General features: G+C 46.4%; 1 protein-coding gene across 4 annotated transcripts in view; it reads right to left on the bottom strand.

The window, feature by feature from the left end:
* Positions 1-21,414, bottom strand: part of LOC141133846 (NACHT, LRR and PYD domains-containing protein 3-like) — a 200,609-nt gene that overhangs the window by 120,287 nt on the left and 58,908 nt on the right. Inside the window, exon 1 of one of the 4 annotated variants that reach the window (XM_073623424.1) lies at positions 5,838-5,936. The exons of the other annotated variants lie outside the window; for them this stretch is intronic. The gene's annotated coding sequence lies outside the window, so the exon portion shown is untranslated. Of the gene's footprint in view, positions 1-5,837; positions 5,937-21,414 lie in introns of those variants that run through there. 4 annotated transcript variants of the gene reach the window in all.

Genomic DNA, 21,414 nt, shown 5'->3' on the forward strand with positions numbered 1-21,414 from the left:
ACCCGACTCATGGAGCTTGCCGCGGGCGCCTGCTGACGTAAATGTATGTGAGGCGGTGGGCAAGCGGTTAAAACATTTGGCGTAACTGTGGGAGCCCCCGCAACCAGAGCACTCATGACGGAAACGACAGGTCGTGCCAAAACAGCATGACCCCTCATTAAACTGCCAACAAATTCCTCTCTATTGGGTGGCAGACTGTCCAGCGGCACCTGAACCCCCCCCAAGAAAGGGCTGTCCCGGAGCCCTCACCTGGGACATGAGCTTCATCCAAAGCCCAATGTCCTTATGATCCCAGCGCAAGCCCGGATGCAAGGCCTTGCGCTGGCGGAACTGCTCGTCATAGCGCAGCCAAGCAATATCACCATAAACTCTATATGCCTTCCCAATGGCGTCCAGATAACAAAAAAGCGGAGAACAATTCTGTTTTTTTGCCAATTACGCTGTCCAAGATGGCAAACGCCTGAAGCCAAGTCACAAAAGTGCGGGGAATAAGCCTCAAGCGGCGCTTCTCCTCCTCCTTCTTGCTTTCGTTCGCCTTGCCTTTTTCTATATTAAATTTTTCTAACGGCAAAAGAGAAAATATTTCAACATATTCCCCTTTCAAATTTTTTCCCGTACATCCTGCTTTAGATGGATGACCAGCGGGCCCTCAAAGCACACGTAAATCTCGCACTTCCCCGCATCCGCCAACCTCACCTTATCCTCAGAGGACTCCTTTGCTTTATTAATTTCCGATGCCCCAGTCACCTCCATCTGCAACGCAGACATCACACTGTCACCGGAGGACCCACCTGCCCCTGCCCCGGGGACCTCCACCGCAAGCGGCCCCACTGAGGGAGGCGTAGTAGGAACCACAGAGCCCATGCTAGAAGCAGCAGGGGCCCATTCCCCAACGGGCCCCTGAGATAGGGAAGAAGACCCCGCCGGGTCAAAATGGGCCAATTATTCCTGGAAACCTGCAAAAAATGCAGACAAAACCAACGTGGAACCTGAGTCCCCTACCGTAGCTCCTGACACCCCCAAAATAACCCCTGGAGAAACCCCCAAACCAACCTCCCCCACCTGACTATTAGACATAGGTAAAATTGGCGACTTACCAGGCTGCAGCCACACCACCACATGACTAGCCATTCATCCAGATCCCAGCTGGCTCTGCAAAGTAGGACACCCCCCGACAGACCGATCGTCTTCATCTGCGCTGGTGACCACACCAGACTCGGCTACCCTAACCCCTCAATGCTGGGCCCGAGGGACAGGGAATGGGCTCAGGCGCTCCGAGGGCTCACCTTCCTAGCCTGTTTTCATCCTGGGGAAGAAGGGGCAGTTGAGGGGGAAGCTCCCGACCCCCCAAGCACATCAGACAGCTGCTGCTGCAGCCACTGAGGGCCCCGTTCGACCGCTGTGGCCCTGACCTGTGCCATCAAGGCCTCCAAGTCACTCATCTTCCCTATTCTATCTACCTGCAGGTGGTGAACGAAGATGTCTCTTCTCCTAACCTCTTGGAATGATGAAGAATCCTCCTCCTACACAGGACCCTCACCTCTGGACCCTGTGGGGACGGAGCCACTGACCCCAAACACGGGATACGAAAACCATGGGCAAAACCATCGGCTACAAAACTCGCCACCTCCCTCTGCGGATATCTATCTAGATAGGGTACCATTGCGGGAAGGCTTACCGGTGTCCTCCCTTTTTGAAGCTGACTCACCGGGTTGGGACTTTCCTTTTTTAAAACTTTTGGCGTAACTGTGGGAGCCCCCGCAACCAGAGCACTCATGATGGAAACGACAGGTCGTGCCAAAACGGCATGACCCCTTGTTAAACTGCCAACAAATTCCTCTCCATTGGGTGGCAGACTGTCCAGTGGCACCTTAACTCCCCTGAGAAAGGGCTGTCCCGAGCCCTCGCCTGGGACATGAGCTTCATCCAAAGCCCAATGTCCTTATGATCCCAGCGCAAGCCCAGACGCAAGGCCTTGCGCTGGAGAACTGCTCGTCATAGCGCAGCCAAGCAATACCACCATAAACTCTATACGCCTCCCCAATGGCGTCCAGATAACAAAAAAGCGGAGAACAATTCTCCGTGCTTTTTCGTCAATTACGCTGGCCAAGATGGCAAACGCCTGAAGCCAAGTCACAAAAGTGTGGGGAATAAGCCTCCAGCGGCGCTTCTCCTCCTCCTTCTTGCTTTCGTCCGCCTTGCCCTTTTCTATATCAAATTTTTCTAACGGCAAAAGAGAGAATATTTCAACATATTCCCCCTTCCAAATTTTTTCCCGTACGTCCTGCTTTAGATGGCCCCCAGCGGGCCCTCAAAGCACACGTAAATCTCACACTTTGCTGCATCCGCCAACCTCACCTTATCCTCAGAGGACTCCTTCGCTTTATTAATTTCCGACCCCCCAGTCACCTCCATTTGCGACGCGGACGTCACGCTGTCACCGGAGGACCCACCTGCCCCCGCCACCATAAGCGGCCCCACTGAGGGAGGTGTAGTAGGAACCACAGAGCCCATGCTAGAAGCAGCAGGGGCCCATTCCCCAACGGGCCCCTGAGATAGGGAAGAAGACCCCGCCGGGTCAAAATGGGCCAATTATTCCTGGAAACCTGCAAAAAATGCAGACAAAACCAACGTGGAACCTGAGTCCCCTACCGTAGCTCCTGACACCCCCAAAATAACCCCTGGAGAAACCCCCAAACCAACCTCCCCCACCTGACTATTAGACATAGGTAAAATTGGCGACTTACCAGGCTGCAGCCACACCACCACATGACTAGCCATTCATCCAGATCCCAGCTGGCTCTGCAAAGTAGGACACCCCCCGACAGACCGATCGTCTTCATCTGCGCTGGTGACCACACCAGACTCGGCTACCCTAACCCCTCAATGCTGGGCCCGAGGGACAGGGAATGGGCTCAGGCGCTCCGAGGGCTCACCTTCCTAGCCTGTTTTCATCCTGGGGAAGAAGGGGCAGTTGAGGGGGAAGCTCCCGACCCCCCAAGCACATCAGACAGCTGCTGCTGCAGCCACTGAGGGCCCCGTTCGACCGCTGTGGCCCTGACCTGTGCCATCAAGGCCTCCAAGTCACTCATCTTCCCTATTCTATCTACCTGCAGGTGGTGAACGAAGATGTCTCTTCTCCTAACCTCTTGGAATGATGAAGAATCCTCCTCCTACACAGGACCCTCACCTCTGGACCCTGTGGGGACGGAGCCACTGACCCCAAACACGGGATACGAAAACCATGGGCAAAACCATCGGCTACAAAACTCGCCACCTCCCTCTGCGGATATCTATCTAGATAGGGTACCATTGCGGGAAGGCTTACCGGTGTCCTCCCTTTTTGAAGCTGACTCACCGGGTTGGGACTTTCCTTTTTTAAAACTTTTGGCGTAACTGTGGGAGCCCCCGCAACCAGAGCACTCATGATGGAAACGACAGGTCGTGCCAAAACGGCATGACCCCTTGTTAAACTGCCAACAAATTCCTCTCCATTGGGTGGCAGACTGTCCAGTGGCACCTTAACTCCCCTGAGAAAGGGCTGTCCCGAGCCCTCGCCTGGGACATGAGCTTCATCCAAAGCCCAATGTCCTTATGATCCCAGCGCAAGCCCAGACGCAAGGCCTTGCGCTGGAGAACTGCTCGTCATAGCGCAGCCAAGCAATACCACCATAAACTCTATACGCCTCCCCAATGGCGTCCAGATAACAAAAAAGCGGAGAACAATTCTCCGTGCTTTTTCGTCAATTACGCTGGCCAAGATGGCAAACGCCTGAAGCCAAGTCACAAAAGTGTGGGGAATAAGCCTCCAGCGGCGCTTCTCCTCCTCCTTCTTGCTTTCGTCCGCCTTGCCCTTTTCTATATCAAATTTTTCTAACGGCAAAAGAGAGAATATTTCAACATATTCCCCCTTCCAAATTTTTTCCCGTACGTCCTGCTTTAGATGGCCCCCAGCGGGCCCTCAAAGCACACGTAAATCTCACACTTTGCTGCATCCGCCAACCTCACCTTATCCTCAGAGGACTCCTTCGCTTTATTAATTTCCGACCCCCCAGTCACCTCCATTTGCGACGCGGACGTCACGCTGTCACCGGAGGACCCACCTGCCCCCGCCACCATAAGCGGCCCCACTGAGGGAGGTGTAGTAGGAACCACAGAGCCCATGCTAGAAGCAGCAGGGGCCCATGCCCCAACGGGCCTCTGAGATAGCGAAGAAGACCCCGCCGGGTCAAAACGGGCCAATAACTCCTGGAAACCTGCAAAAATGCGGACAAAACCAACATGGAACTCAAGTCCCCTACCATAGCTCCTGACACCCCCAAAATAACCCCTGGAGAAACCCCCAAACTAACCTCCCCCACCTGACAATTAGACATAGGTAAAATTGGCGACTTACCAGGCTGAAGCCGCACCGCCACATGACTATCCATTTGTCCAGATCCCAGCTGGCTCCACAAAGTAGGACGCCTCCCGACAGACCGATCGTCTTCATCTGCGCTGGTGACCACACCAGACTCGGCTGAAGATTCTTGCTGTGTTGGCGTCCCCTGCCTCCTGCATTCTGGCGACTCCTGCTCAGGGCTCCTGGAAGCTTCCTCTTCTGCCCCAGTCATGGTTCTCACAGCTGACGAGCCACTGGGCACAGTAGTACCCCCAGGTGCAGCAGGGACCCGCTGTCTCTTTAAGGAGGCGTGTCCCCCAGCCTGAGTCACTGGATGGCTCCTAGTGTGAGGGACAGACTGCAATGGCGCTGAAGAACCAGCAGAGGGCACCCTAACCCCTCAGCTGTTTGTGGCTGATATCTTTTTCTGCCGAGCTCCTCTCTGTGCGACATCCACAGAGAGAGCTGAATGCTTCGGATCCCAGCGGCAATGACTGGCAGGAGATGATGGCGGCACCCCCCCAGTGTGTTCCCTCACATCCCGGGCATCCGTCCCGCTTGAAACAGCTGAGGGGCCGTGACGCCCCCCCACTGTGCATCCCACAGCATCTCCCATGCTGAGCCGCCCTCCCGATTGGTACCTCAGCGGGGGGAAGGCTGCCGCATGCTCCGGTCAGTGATGAGAGGGGGAGGATGGCGCCGGGGGGTAGGATTCCTCCCAGGGCCCCCACCAGGACTGAGAGCAGGCAGCCCAGCAGCAAGCCCTGGAGGGTCCCTACGACAGGGGCTCCTTAGTGGACGCTGGGCCCAAGGGACAGGGGATGGACTCAGGCACTCCAAGGGCTCACCTTCCTAGCCCATTTTCATTCTGGGGAAGAAGGGGCAGTTGAGGGGGAAGCTCCTGACCCCCAAGCACATCAGACAGCTGCTGCTGCAGGCACTAAGGGCCCCGTTCGACCGCTGCGGCCCTGACCTGTGCCATCTAGGCCTCCAAGTCACTCATGTTCCCTATTCTATCTACCTGCAGGTGGTGAACGAAGATGTCTCTTCTCCTAACCTCTTAGAATGATGAAGAATCCTCCCCCTAGACCCTCACCTCTGGACCCTGCCCCTTCTGACTTCTACCTCCAATCAGGTAAGAGCTACACCCATGCCCCCACCACTGACCTGACTGACCGTTCCCTGACCCCTGTTCCTCCCCTAGTCATGCAGCCCCTCCATCCATTTTCTCCTACGGGTCTCACTTTATATATAAGCGGCTAGGAAGTTTACACAGTAGGATTTTTTGTGGATTTTTGTGAATATACAAATATTTATTTTCTGCACTTTTATTGTCACTTTTTGCATTAAATGAACCCGTGACACACATCCCTCAAGTATTTAGAGGTTGTAGGTCACCTCTTAATAAGAGCAGACCATACCTATCCCCTCTTTTTCACATTTCTTCTAGATTTACCTTAGGGGTGAATTTATTGATAGAGGATGCAGCTCCTCATTTTTCATCTTCACCATAAGCGCGGGGGTTACATCTTTTTACTATTTTTACAAGTCCAGCAAAAGAAATAGGAAAGAGTCTGGTAACAAAGTGTGACATAAGAAGAAAGTCATATAGGAGAAGGAAGAAGGAAAGCGATCAGTACACGTCTCTTCTGTATCGCTTCCATATTCACAAACCTTAATGAGAAGAAGATTATAGATGAAGGAATTACAGACAAACATGTGATGTATACTTAGCAGATTATCAGTAAGAGAAGTAATCAGGGTAACAAAGGAAAGAACATATCAAAGATGAACAGAGTAAGACCTGAAATAAAAGAAAGTATAGAACAATAGAAGATTACACGGTGTCCAATATGGACATGTAAAGGTTTAGCATGTCATAACAAATACATTATATTATTACAATTTGTTATTATTATACAGATTTCTCTGAGTTTTCCATCGATTGTCAAACCAGACATTTTTGTTATTGTAATAGGCTGGAGCTATTACAAGACATATGCCCCGTACACACGGTCGGATTTTCCAATGGAAAATGTGTGATAGGACCTTGTTGTCGGAAATTCTGACCGTGTGTGGGCTCCATCACACATTTTCCATAGAAATTTCCGACACACAAAGTTTGAGAGCTTGCTATAAAATTTCCCAACAACAAAATCGGTTGTCGGAAATTTCGACCGAGTGTACACAAATCCGTCGCGCAAAGTGCCACGCATGCTCAGAATAAATTAAAAGATGAAAGCTATTGGCTACTGCCCCGTTTATAGTCCCGACGTACGTGTTTTACGTCACCACATTCAGAACGATCAGATTTTCTGACAACTTTGTGCGACCATGTGTATGCAAGACAAGTTTGAGCCAACATCCGTCTGAAAAAATCCATGGATTTTGTTGTCGGAATTTCCGATCAATGTCCGACCGTGTGTACGGGGCATAAGGCTCAGGTCACATCTTTGTGGTTGAGTTTGATGCAGTTTTGCGTTGCATTTTGCATTTTTGAACACGTGTTTTTGATGCATTTTTTTAATGTGTTTTTTGTTTGCATTTTGACTGCTAAGGTGCAGGTGGCTGCCACGTCCTTAACAACCGATGACTCGTCAGCTGTCAGCAGAATTCCCCGCTGACAGCTGAATGTAAACAAAACAATGCCAGCATTAAAAAAATGTAAAAAAAAAACAGCGTGCCCCCAATCCATACCAGACCCTTATCCGAGCATGCAGCCCAGCAGGTCAGGAAAGGGGAGGGACAAGCGAGCAGAACCGGAAGAATTTGCCCCCTTAATGATCAGGCCATTTTTTGTGATACAACACTGTGTTACTTTAACTGACAATTGCGCGGTCGTGCAATGCCCAACCCAAACAAAATTGACGTCCTTTTTTATTCCCCACAAATAGAGATTTCTTTTGGTGGTATTTGATCAGCTCTACGGTTTTTATTTGTTGCGCTATAAACAAAGAACGACAATTTTTTTTAAAAAACGTTTTTTTTTACTTGCTATAACAGATATCCAAAAAATAATAATTTCTTCATCAGTTTAGGCCGATATGTATTCTTCTACATATGTTTGGTTAAAAAAATAAATTAAAAATCGCAATAGGCGTCTATTAATTGGTTTGCGGAAAAGTTATCGCGTCTAAAAAAAAGGGGAAAGATTTAGGGACTTTTAATTTTTTTGTTTTTACTAGTTATGGCGGCGATCTGCGATTTTTAGTGGGACTGCATCATTGTGGCGGACAAATCTGATGCCAAATAATACTTTTTGGGGACCAGTGACATTGTAACATTGATCAGTGCTATAAAAATGCACTGATCAATGTAAAAATGACACTGGCAGGGAAGGGGTTAACACTAGGGGGCGATCTAGGGGTTAACTGTATTCTCTCAGCGTGTTCTAACTATAGGGGATGGGCTGCCTGGGACATGACAGAGATCACTGGGAAAAATATATCTCTGACATGTCCCCTGTCAGAATGGGGATCATCTTGTTTGCAAAGGCAGATCCCCATTCTGCCTCTCCTCACTGAGACCGCGGGTCACCAGTGGACATCGATTCTGCCCAACATGCGGGAACGCCCACAACAGTGGGTAAAAAGAAACAAAAAACAAAAAGAAAGCCCCCTAGTGTAGATCGAGCATCATTCATGCCGTACGCTGCCAACATCATCCAAAAAAAAAAAAAAGAGGCTCCGCCATCTGACAATTCCTAAATACTTAAGGGTTGGGGCCACCAAATGACATCACAGGGTGGCCCCATCTGCTTTGTGATGTCATTGAACCAACATGAACCATTCGATGGGGCCCCAAACTTTTGACTAATATCCACAATCTGGAAGTCAAAAACAAAACCTCCCCAGATGTTACTGTGGTCACTTCCTTGACTAAACTCCGTACTGAACTCCATACTGATGGTCCAGCAGCATGATAAATACCTTCCGTCCCTAAAGATCAGCTATCGTGTCCAATACAACAAAATCGGAAAAATTCCTGGCTACTAGGTACAAGACACAGGGCCCAATCCACTAAGCGATATGTTACCACATCCGAGTATGCTTCAATATATCTCACAACATAAAACACATACATAAAATCACAGTATAAAAAAAGTTGCAATTCACAAAGAAACTCTTGTTATAAACTTGCATGCATTATATATTCGAAAATAACGCATGGCAGAGGGGACGGGGAGCCAGCCGTGGTGTCCTCAACAACCGAGGAGTCAGCTCTCAATGGGCTTCCCCGCTGACGGCTTGCAAACTTGTGTATCAGCAGCAATTTGCTCAGAGAGCATGTAACTGTCTCCTCCACCGTCGTGGCCCCTCCCCTACGTGTGACGACACAGGGATAATCACATGTCTTCCTCAGGGGGATCCCCTACAATAAATTCATACTCAAACAATAATGCACTATCAAGCCTCTTTCTTACTTTAAATTGAGGAAAACACCTCTGGATTATACCGGGGGGAACACGTGTGTGAAGTCACTGTTCTTATTACCTGGATCATCATCACAAGAGTCACCTTATGGGACATTATTATATATATATATTTTTCAATATATTTTTTCAACATATACCTTTTTCACTGTGGACTTGCTGAAAATTGAGAATTTTTTTGATATTTGATGATACTTCGATATTAATGAATTATTTCAATGTGAACTTGCTTGACACAAAGATGTTTTGTTTTTTATTATTCATATATTATTGTTTTTTCTCATAACTTGGATGTAAGTGTTCATGGCATGAATTTGTGGTATTTATATTCACACTAGTAAGGTTAATATCACATAGCGCTGCATTTTCTTTTATTTACCATATTTATCGGCGTATAACACACACCCCAAGTTTAGGAGGGAATTTTAAGAAGAAAAACTTTTTGAGGAAAAAACTTACATTTAAATGCCTATCAATGCAGCCTTATCAGTGTCCATCTGCATGCTTGTCCAGTGTCATTTGCAGCTTTTCCAGTGTTATTTACAGGCTTGCAGCCTTGCCAGTGTCATTTGCAGCCTTGCAGCCTTGTCAGTGTCCATCTGCAACCTTGTCAGTGACATTTGCAGCCTTGCGCAGGCTGCAGTTAAACTGCAGTACTTGTCAGTGTCACTGCAGTTTGAAAATGGCGCCGCCGAGATACACAGAGCCGACTCTTCTCGTAGTCCCGCCCAGTCCCACCCTATGATGGACATAACACAGGTCCAATGGCGGGACTGGGCGGGACTGTGAGCGGAGCTGAGCGCCGCCCATATACATACATAGCCGAGTGTACTCAGCTAGGTTCAGCTAGTTCCACTCACAGTCACGCCCAGTCTCTGTGTTATGTCCATAATATGTCACAATCAGTAGGGGGGATCGGCAGGGATCGGCTTATAACACGCACTCACAATTTTCCCCTGATTTTATTTATTGGCATGTTATACGGCAATAAATATGGTATATACTTTTTCACAGATTATGGGAGTGTGATTAATGCTAAGCTGCTGTGTATTGGTTCTTTCTCCACATTTATCATTTTTATTTTTCAACACTACACCTTATGGTAGTTGTAATCTAGGTTGATCGTCTCTAATGGTAGCTCTATCTATATTGAGAAAAAAAACTTGCCTGCACTAATGTGAAGGGTGAAACTTCTAGTGATGTAGTAGTGTAGTAGATGATTATTATTTAGCTATTATTATAATGTGAGTAATTTCCCACAGCAACCCGATTCTTCTAGAGAGATGCATTTATTGAAACTTCAGACAGAACAAAGTCCATAAGATACTTGCAACTAGGGATGAGCTTCGAGTTTGAGTCGAACTCATGTTCGATTTGAACATTGGCTGTTCGCAAGTTTGCCGAACAGCGAACAATTTGGGGTGTTTGCGGCAAATTCGAATGCCGCGGAACACCCTTTAAAAGTCTATGGGAGAAATCAAAAGTGCTAATTTTAAAGGCTTATATGCAAGTTATTGTCATAAAAAGTGTTTGGGGACCTGGGTCCTGCCCCAGGGGACATAGATCAATGCAAAAAAAAGTTTTAAAAACGGCCATTTTTTCAGGAGCAGTGATTTTAATAATGCTTAAAGTCAAACAATAAAAGTGTAATATCCCTTTAAATTTTGTACCTGGGGGGTGTCTATAGTATGCCTGTAAAGGGGCACATGTTTCCCGTGTTTAGAACAGTCTGGCAGCAAAATGACATTTCGAAGGAACAAACCCATTTAAAACTACTCGCGGCTATTGCATTGCCGACAATACACATAGAAGTTCATTGATAAAAACGGCATGGGAATTCCCCACAGGGGAACCCCGAACCAAAATTTAAAAAAAAATGACGTGGGGGCCCCCTAAATTCCATACCAGGCCCCTTAGGTCTGGTATGGATATTAAGGGGAACCCCGGCCAAAATTTAAAAAAAATGACGTGGGGGTCCCCTAAATTCCATACCAGACCCTTCAGGTCTGGTACGGATTTTAAGGGGAACCCCGCGCCAAAAAAAAAAAAAAAAAACGGTGGGGGGTCCCCCCAAAAATCCATACCAGACCCTTATCCGAGTACGCAAACTGGCAGGCCGTAGGAAAAGAGGGGGACAAGAGTGCGCCCACCCTCCTGAACCATACCAGGCCACCTGCCCTCAACATTGGGAGGGTGCTTTGGGGTAGCCCCCCAAAACACCTTGTCCCCATGTTGATGAGGACAAGGGCCTCATCCCCACAACCCTGGCCGGTGGTTGTGGGGGTCTGCGGGCGGGGGACTTATCGGAATCTGGAAGCCCCTTTAACAAGGGGACCCCCAGATCCCGCCCCCCCCTGTGTGAAATGGTAAGGGGGTACTTACCCCTATCATTTCACTAAAAAACTGTCAAAAATGTTAAAAATGACAAGAGACAGTTTTTGACAATTCCTTTATTTAAATGCTTCTTCTTTCTTCTATCTTCCTTCATCTTCTTCTTCTTCTGGTTCTTCTGGTTCTTCCTCCGGCATTCTTGTCCAGCATCTCCTCCACAGCGTCTTCTATCTTCTTCTCCTCGGGCCGCTCCGCACCCATGGCATGGGGGGAGGCTCCCGCTCTTCTCATCATCTTCTTCATCATCTTCTTCTCTTCTTTTCTTCTCTTTTTCTTTTTCCTAGATGGCTGGGAATCCCAAGACGTCATATGACGTCCACCCAGGATGGGAGATCCCATCCCAGGACGTCATATGACTATGGCTGGGTAGGGAAATGGTTAAATAAAGGAGTTGTCAAAAACTGTCTCTTGTCATTTTTAACATTTTTGACAGTTTTTTAGTGAAATGGTAGGGGTAAGTACCCCCTTACCATTTCACACAGGGGGGAGGGCCGGGATCTGGGGGTCCCCTTGTTCAAGGGGGCTTCCAGATTCTGATAAGCCCCCCGCCCGCAGACCCCCACAACCACTGGCCAGGGTTGTGGGGATGAGGCCCTTGTCCTCATCAACATGGGGACAAGGTGTTTTGGGGGGCTACCCCAAAGCACCCTCCCAATGTTGAGGGCATGTGGCCTGGTACGATTCAGGAGGGGGGGACGCTCTCTCATCTCGCCTGCCAGGTTGTGTGCTCGGAAAAGGGTCTGGTATGGATTTTTGGGGGGACCCCACGCCGTTTTTTTTTTTTTTTTGGCGCGGGGTTCCCCTTAAAATCTGTACCAGACCTGTAGGGTCTGGTATGGAATTTAGGGGGACCCCCACATCATTTTTTTTTTTAATTTTGGCCGGGGTTCCCCTTAATATCCATACCAGACCTGAAGGGTCTGGTATGGAATTTAGGGGGACCCCCACGTCATTTTTTTTTAAATTTTGGTTCGGGGTTCCCCTTTGGGGAATTCCCATGCCGTTTTTATCAATGAACTTCTATGTGTATTGTCGGACCGGCAATGCAATAGCTGCAAGTAGTTTTAAATATTTACCTTCTATTTATTAAACAGAATCACGCTGTGGAGGCGTTTTATTATCCCTACATGATACCTGCTTGACCAATTACACAAAGGAGAGTGAGATATCTATGGAAAGACCCGTTTACCACTATGAATCCCATAAGGGGGAGCACGAGTGACACACGGACACCGTCCTCTTGTGGGGATTAAGGTTGCTACTTTTTCTTCAAACCAAACCCGAACAATTTAGCGGCGCATAGTAAATTTTTTTGTTTTAGCATACACTATAGGATTGTAACAGACCTGGGACAACTTTGGGCACTCCAAAGAGAATAGTAATGAGGCACACATAGTGCCCCCCTACCTTCCTGTCAATCACTGTTCCGAGCCACATTTCTGTCTCAGTGCTGGAATTGGGACATCCCTGCCCTTTGGAGCCTGCCTGATGACAGGTTGCTTCCTGTTTGCACTTCACTGTGAGGCACAAACCAGCAGACTACATGCGTGTTGGTGGCGCAGTAATGTGACCCCACCCCTTGGGGTGGGCTTGTGCCACGCATCATCATGCTGAGGGACTCCGTGACAGATCAGGGTTGCAATTGGTTGAGCGCCGCGATCTGTCACACTGACCACCAGCTGATTTCAATTAATCTCAGTCAGCATCACCAGGGGTATATTAGCCCACACCCCAGACATCCACAGTGATGCCATGGTGGTGGTGGGACAATACATTACAGGACACAAGGCAGAGGTATGTGATTAGCAAACAGTGTTTTCACTCTCTCAAATCCAAATCTACCTTCCCCTATCTGTTCCACCCTATTCAGCATACTCATGCTTGGGGTGAAGCGTTCAGATAACAATCTCTACCGTGTCTATATACTTACCAATCTGCAGCTCTACAACGTCCTTCGAGTACCCTTTTCTTTACACTCTTTTTTTTCTCTTATACATGTACAGAGAAACATACACAGCACTCTACTGCAGTATACATTCCAGACTCCATCGCTTGTTGGTTAGAATCTTGGCAGGAGTTTGACTCCACACACCTAGGGTCCTTACAGTTGGGACAGATGCCGCCCCTCTGCTCTCTTGCCCCTCTGTGCATGCCCGCTCCTCTTTACCCGGTTGCCATCTGGTGTTTACCTTGGTTTTGCACTCAATCTGCAAGAATACAGCCTTTGGCCCCCTGGTTGTTCTTATTGGTGATTCGATCATCCTTGTAAGTATAGTCTCTTTTGCTGTTATGTTGTTATCAAACGTGTTTAGAGATGCATATTTGTTTTCATTATTTTTCTTGTTTAATTACTATTGACAAACTATTATACTCGTTCATTACTTTACTATTGTATTACTATATTTATATTATAGAATACTCATGACTTTCAAAAAATGACATAAGCCTCCGAAGAAGGACTACAAGGTCCGAAACATGTTAAAAGTCATTTTTAGTATGCGTTCTTGCTAGCCCAACATTGTCTACAGGGCAGCTGAGCTTCATACCAATATCATTTTGAGTATACTTGCTATGTGTTATATTCACATTTTTCTCATGTGTCATTTCTTCTCTAATTTCTACCCTTTTGCTTATGCAATTTAACTGTATGTCTATAATAAAATATATTGTTTCTACTACATTACCTGCGTTGTCTATAAAATCCGGAGTGTGGGGGCATGGCTTGACCTCGGTGGAAGATAGCCGCTTAACAATATGAGAGAGGCACGAGCTCGGATGGTGAAACGCAATTTATTGTAAAGCGGAATAGCACACCCTACCACCCACCCTCCATCCGCTAGGGTCGCTGTCAACGAGCACAGACTGACACACACAAGCCGTGTCACCGACAATGCCACATTGTAGGTGAACCTCCTATTCAGGACTCCCTATGTCTCGCTCGTGCCACCACCCACTTTTTAGCTATCCTCAGCCAGGATAACGTCCAAACCCAGACAATATCACATCGCAAGCAAGCTTATCCGACGGGTAATCCTCCGAGCTCCTTCCTCCAGGACACACAATGTTTACTGCTAGCTACTGTCTTAGACAGCTTGAGCATTATCCAATGCTTATAAGACCTTCATTGTTAATGAACCGAGTTTGCCCCACCCTTCATATCATATCACCACAGTCCACCCATGACATATCACTCTAGAGGGGATGGGTATTGATGTTCGTCTCTAAGGGGGTGGAAGAACAACACAGATGGAACCCCAGTGCAGTCTCCAGCCCTCTGTCTGATGTCACACCACAGATGCATATTGCTAACCCAGGATGACGGCACGCAGTGCCAATGCCGATTGCCTTATCGAACAGTCCACAGTGACTCTCTAGATGACTAGCATGGACCTGACACCTGCATCCCCCTATGGGTCGGCGATGCAACCCGCTGAGACAACATCACACAATATTTATGTTGACAGGAGTCGAGGGTCCTTTACCACCTATGGCACTTTCAAAGAATGACGACAAGACAGCACCCACGCACTTAAACCAACCAAGGCCTGCACATGTTAAGCATTACACGCGCTTCCTAGAGGGAGAGATATCACATGCCTCTAACAATCATTTACTAGCCCGATCTATGACTTGCTTCACCTAGTTGCATCAGGCAATCTGACCGAATAGGACAGCTGTATAGACCGATACCAGTCACCATTGACTAACACTAGTTATCTCTGCAACAACTTAGAGAGGCAAAACCGACCTTAACTGACTTGAATTGTATTCCACAAGCACCCAGGGACGACTCACATTCATCAGACTTATACCATAGGGGTAAAAGCAATATAAAATAAGCTAGAAATGAGCCTTGCAGGACATTTAAGGGGATCCTTATGTCTAATGCTTTTCAATTTTCTTCTGTTCTAATGTTTTTTCAAGTTTTCAAGGTTTCAATGTTTGCCTCTAATTGGGCTAATGACTGTTAGTTATCAAAGGTTTTGTATTAAAATGACGAGTTTCATGTCACTAATATCAATAAGGTTTTGTTTACCGTTGCATCACCACACTGTCTTGTATTAGTAGTCCTACCACTCATGTCCACAAACAATGCTGCTATGCAGTAAGCATACACCCACCAAAGCCTCCAGGTTATTCCTGTCAGTCTTTGGGCCACAACGAGGTTACCCACTCCCCATCCCTCCCCTACACATGCATTACTCAAACCTCCCCTACAGATTACTTAATGTTTTCTCTGTCAGCGGGACACGACCCCACTATTCAGTTTATTTCCTTCCACCAGCTCCAGCTCCTCTCCCACGCAGTGGTATCAGGCATTGCCTCTACTCTTTCATCCTATCCACTAAGCTACACCACTGACCCCTTCCGGATACACCTTCATACAGGTGCATAAATCATTTGGACAAGCGAGCAGAGCTCGCTAATTGCCGGAAGCTATCCACAGCTCCCAAGTCTCCATCTCTCAACTATACAAATCTTTGATCCATTCAACTTACTTCCCTTTTTATTTTGACCTATTTCTACTCACCCCCCTTCCCCTAGTCCTTCACTTACCTTACTCTCCATCTACCAGGTCCCAATCCCATCACCCAACCTTAGGCCAGTCCCAAATTCACATCTACAGAATCTTTGTCCTCCTCCGAAAAAAACCCTGTAAGAATCAGTGATCTCCCACAAGTGATTTATACCAAGAAAACTACGTTATACCCCACAATGGCTAGTCCAACTACCAAACAAACCAAATGCATTACTAAGATTGTATCCCTAAATGCACACGGTCTTAACATCCCTGAAAAACCTTCTCAAGTACTCCTTTTCATGTGAAAAAATAAAGCTGACATCATATTCCTCCAAGAAACACACTTTAAAGCGGATTCTACCCCTAAACTCTCCAATGCCCGCTTCCCAACTGCCCTACACACAACAAACAGGGCATCCAAATCAAAAGGGGTCTCTATCCTTTTCGTAGGACACTGCCAGTTTCAAATCTCAGATTCCTACCTAGATGAAGAAGGTTGTTACATGTTTGTTAAGGGGTCATTGTTCAGTAAACGTCTTACCCTTGCAAATATATATGCCCCCAATGTTAAACAAGTACCATTCTTGAGGTCTACTTTACAAAGACTTGCAACATTCCAGGAGGGCACCCTGATAGTAGGGGTAGACTTCAATGTCCCACTTAACCCCCTCCACGACAAGTCTTCAGGCACTTCCAAGTTACCTTACAAAGCACTACGTGCAATTAAAAAACACCTCCAAGACTGGACATTACATGACTCATGGTGCACGCTAAATCCTAATGTTAAAGGCTACACACCTTCTACTCAGCCCCGCACGACCGATACTCTGGACTTAACTACCTATTCCTGTCACAAAGGGATTTGCCAATGCTTACCTCAGCCAACATAGAGCCTATGTATTTACCAGACCACCATTAAATTACCATGGCCATAGAGTTCACAAATGCACCATAGAAATCCTCGATATGGCGCCTAGACCCATCACTACTCAGACAGCCTGATAGCACCTATCATTAACAAACGACTCATACAATATTTCAGAGAGAATGACTCTCTGGACATTTTACCAATGAGGAAATGGGAGGCACACAAATGTACCATACGAGGAAAACTAATTGCACGAAGACGGGAAAAACAAGCTCACATCACAAAACTAACGAAACACATTCACAAGCTAGAAAGTGCACATAAACTGACTCAAGCAACATCATCTCTACAAGAACTCCTCCAGGACGGGGCTGAACTTGTAGAAGAGTTAAATAAAAAAACAAAGTGTAACTATATATTATCCCAAAAAATGTTCTATGAGTACGGAAATAAAGCAGGTAGACTTCTAGCTAGGGATCTCTGAACGAAAAAAGCATCAACGACAATACACTATCTAAGCGATTCTTTGGGAAATAAAATGACTTCCAATGATCAGATAGCGGACCAATTTGTCCTGTATTATACCTACCTTTATAATCTTAAATCAAACATCCCCCAGATGGACGAAGAGACAAGACCCCAAATTATCAAAGATTTCCTCTCTCAATACAGCCCCAAACCCCTATCCGAGTTAGAAGCCACGACTCTGGAACAACCATTGTCTATGGAGGAATTAGATTCAATATTCAAACAACTCAAACCAGGAAAAAGCCCAGGCCCGGATGGGTTGACGACAGGGTATTACAAAGCATTTATAGATACACTTAAGCCACACTTCCTTAGCGCATTTACCTCCCTCTCATCAGACAATCTACTAGGGATGAGCCGAACACCCCCCTGTTCGATTCGCACCAGAACATGCGAACAGGAAAAAAAAGTTTGTTCGAACACCGTTAAAGTCTATGGGACACGAACATGAATAATCAAAAGTGCTAATTTTAAAGGCTTATATGCAAGTTATTGTCATAAAAAGTGTTTGGGGACCTGGGTCCTGCCCCAGGGGACATGGATCAATGCAAAAAAAGTTTTAAAAACGGACGTTTTTTCAGGAGCAGTCAAACAATAAAAGTGTAATATCCCTTTAAATTTCGTAGCTGGGGGGTGTCTATAGTATGCCTGTAAAGGGGCGCATGTTTCCTGTGTTTAGAACAGTCTGACAGCAAAATGACATTTTGAAGGAAAAAACCCATTTAAAACTACTCGCGGCTATTGCATTGCCGGTCCGACAATACACATAGAAGTTCATTGATAAAAACGGCATGGGAATTCCCCACAGGGGAACCACGAACCAAAATTAAAAAAAAAAAATGATGTGGGGGTCCCCCTAAATTCCATACCAGTCCCTTCAGGTATGGTATGGATATTAAGGGGAACCCCGGCCAAAATTTAAAAAAAAAATGACGTGGGGGTCCCCCTAAATTCCATACCAGACCCTTCAGGTCTGGTATGGATTTTTAAGGAGAACCCCGCGCCAAAAAAAAAAATCCATACCATACCAGAAGAGAAGAAAATGAAGAAGATGAAGAGAAGAGTGGGAGCGTCCCCCATGCCATGGGTGCGGAGCGGCCCGAGGAGAAGAAGATAGAAGACGCCACGGAGGAGATGCTGGACGAGAACGCCGGAGGAAGAACCAGAAGAGCCAGAAGAATCAGAAGAAGAAGATGAAGGAAGATAGAAGAAAGAAGAAGCATTTAAATAAAGGAATTGTCAAAAACTGTCTCTTGTCATTTTTAACATTTTTGACAGTTTTTTAGTGAAATGGTAGGGGTAAGTACCCCCTTACCATTTCACACAGGGGGGAGGGCCGGGATCTGGCGGTCCCCTTGTTAAAGGGGGCTTCCAGATTCCGATAAGACCCCCGCCCACAGACCCCCACAACCACCGGCCAGGGTTGTGGGGATGAGGCCCTTGTCCTCATCAACATGGGGACAAGGTGTTTTGGTGGGCTACCCCAAAGCACCCTCCCAATGTTGAGGGCATGTGACCTGGTACGGTTCAGGGGGGGGGGGGCGCTCTCTCGTCCCCCTCTCTTTTCCTGCGGCCTGCCAGGTTGCGTGCTCGGATAAGGGTCTGGTATGGATTTTTGGGGGGACCCCACGCCATTTTTTTTTTTTTGCGCGGGGTTCCCCTTAAAATCCGTACCAAACCTGAAGGGTCTGGTATGGAATTTAGGGGGACCCCACGTCATTTTTTTTAAATTTTGGCCGGGGTTCCCCTTAATATCTATACCAGACCTGAAGGGCCTGGTATGGAATTTAGGGGGACCCCACGTCATTTTTTTTTTTTTTAATTTTGGTTCGGGGTTCCCCTGTGGGGAATTCCCATGCCGTTTTTATCAATGAACTTCTATGTGTAGCCGCGAGTAGTTTTAAATGTTTTTTTTCCTTTGAAATGTCATTTTGCTGTCAGACTGTTCTAAACACGGGAAACATGCACCTCTTTACAGGCATACTATAGACACCCCCAGCTACGAAATTTAAAGGGATATTACACTTTTATTGTTTGACTTTAAGCATTATTAAAATCACTGCTCTTGAAAAAACTGCCATTTTTAAAACTTTTTTTGCATTGATACATGTCCCCTGGGGCAGGTCCCAGGTCCCCAAACACTTTTTATGACAATAACTTGCATATAAGCCTTTAAAATTAGCACTTTTGATTTCTCCCATAGACTTTTAAAGGGTGTTCGCGGCATTCGAATTTGCCGCAAACACCATAAATTGTTCGCTGTTCAGCGAACTTGCGAACAGCCAATGTTCGAGTCGAACATGAGTTCGACTCAAACTCGAAGCTCATCCCTACAATCTACCATCCCAAGACCTCCTAACAGTACACATTACTGTAATCCCGAAAACCAAATAAGGACCCCTCTGTGGTCACCAATTATAGGCACTACTAAACGTAGACTTTAAAATGTACGCAAAAATTTTAGCCAACCGGCTCCTGCCCCTTTTACCCAACCTAATTTCACTTGATCAAGTAGGCTTTATACCGGATAGAGAAGCAAGAGACAGCACCATAAAAACAATCAATATACACAAATGGCTAACCTCAACATACCAACACAGATTTTTCCTAGCTTTGGATGTGGAGAAGGCATTCAACAGAGTGGCATGGGACTACATATCAGAGATCCTTAAGATGATTGGCATACGTGACCATATGCTACAATTCATTTTAGCACCCTACTCAGGTCCGACAGCCAAAGTACGAGTCAATGGCCACCTGTCGAATGCCTTCTCCATTTCAAACGGAACCTGCCAAGGTTGCCCTCTCTCCCCGTTAATATTCTCTCTCCCCATTAATATTCATCATCACACTAGAACCTTTACTCATACGCATCAGGGAAAACCCAGATATCAACGGAATTTGGATCTCCAAAACTACATACAAGCTAGCGGCCTTTGCAGATGACATTCTCCTATTTCTAAAAGAACCACATATTACGATACCCAACCTACTCAAAGATCTGGCCCCGTTTGACACCTTGTCCAACCTACAGATAAACTTTTCAAAATTGGTGAAAAGTGGTGAAAGTGCTGAATATCTCCTTAAAAAAAGAGATTCTAGCACAATGTCAATCAAACTTCCCATTCAGATGGAAACAAGATTTGATTACCTATCTTGGAATCCAATTACCCGCCCAATGATCCGACTTACAGTCAGGTCCATAAATATCGGGACATCAACACAATTCTAATCTTTTTAGCTCTATACACCACCACAATGGATTTGAAATGAAACAAACAAGATGTGCTTTAACTGCAGAATTTCAGCTTTAATTTGAGGGTATTTACATCCAAATCAGGTGAATGGTGTAGGAATTACAACAGTTTGTATATGTGCCTCCCACTTTTTAAGGGACCAACAGTAATGGAACAATTGGCTGCTCAGCTGTTCCATGGCCAGGTGTGTGTTATTCCCTCATTATCCCATTTACAAGGAGCAGATAAAAGGTCCAGAGTCAATTTCAAATGTGCTATTTGCATTTGGAATCTATTGCTGTCAACTCTCAATATGAGATCCAAAGAGTTGTCACTATCAGTGAAGCAAGCCATCATTAGGCTATAAAAAAACATAAAAAAACCATCAGAGAGATAGCAAAAACATTAGGTGTGGCCAAATCTACTGTTTGGAACATCCTTAAAAAGAAAGAATGCACCGGTGATCTCAGCAACACCAAAAGACCCCGAAGACCACGGAAAACAACTGTGGTGGATGACCGAAGAATTATTTCCCTGGTGAAGAAAACACCCTTCTCAACAGTTGGCTAGATCAAAAACAGTCTCCAGGAGGTAGGTGTATGTGTGTCAAAGTCAACAATCAAGAGAAGACTTCATCAGAGTGATAACAGAGGGTTCACCACAAGATGTAAACCATTGGTGAGTCTCAAAAACAGGAAGGCCAGATTAGAGTTTGCCAAACAACATCTAAAAAAGCCTTCACAGTTCTGGAACAACATCCTATGGACAGATGAGACCAAGATCAACTTGTACCAGAGTGATGGGAAGAGAAGAGTATGGAGAAGGAAAGGAACTGCTCATGATCCAAAGCATACCACCTCATCAGTGAAGTATGGTGGTGGTAGTGTCATGGCGTGGGCATGTATGACTGCCAATGGAACTGGTTCTCTTGTATTTATTGATGATGTGACTGCTGACAAAAGCAACAGGATGAATTCTGAAGTGTTTCGGGCAATATTATCTGCTCATATTTAGCAAAATGCTTCAGAACTCATTGGACGGTGCTTCACAGTGCAG

This window comes from Aquarana catesbeiana, linkage group LG03, assembly GCF_042186555.1.
Source record: "Aquarana catesbeiana isolate 2022-GZ linkage group LG03, ASM4218655v1, whole genome shotgun sequence".
Taxonomy (NCBI): domain Eukaryota; kingdom Metazoa; phylum Chordata; class Amphibia; order Anura; family Ranidae; genus Aquarana; species Aquarana catesbeiana.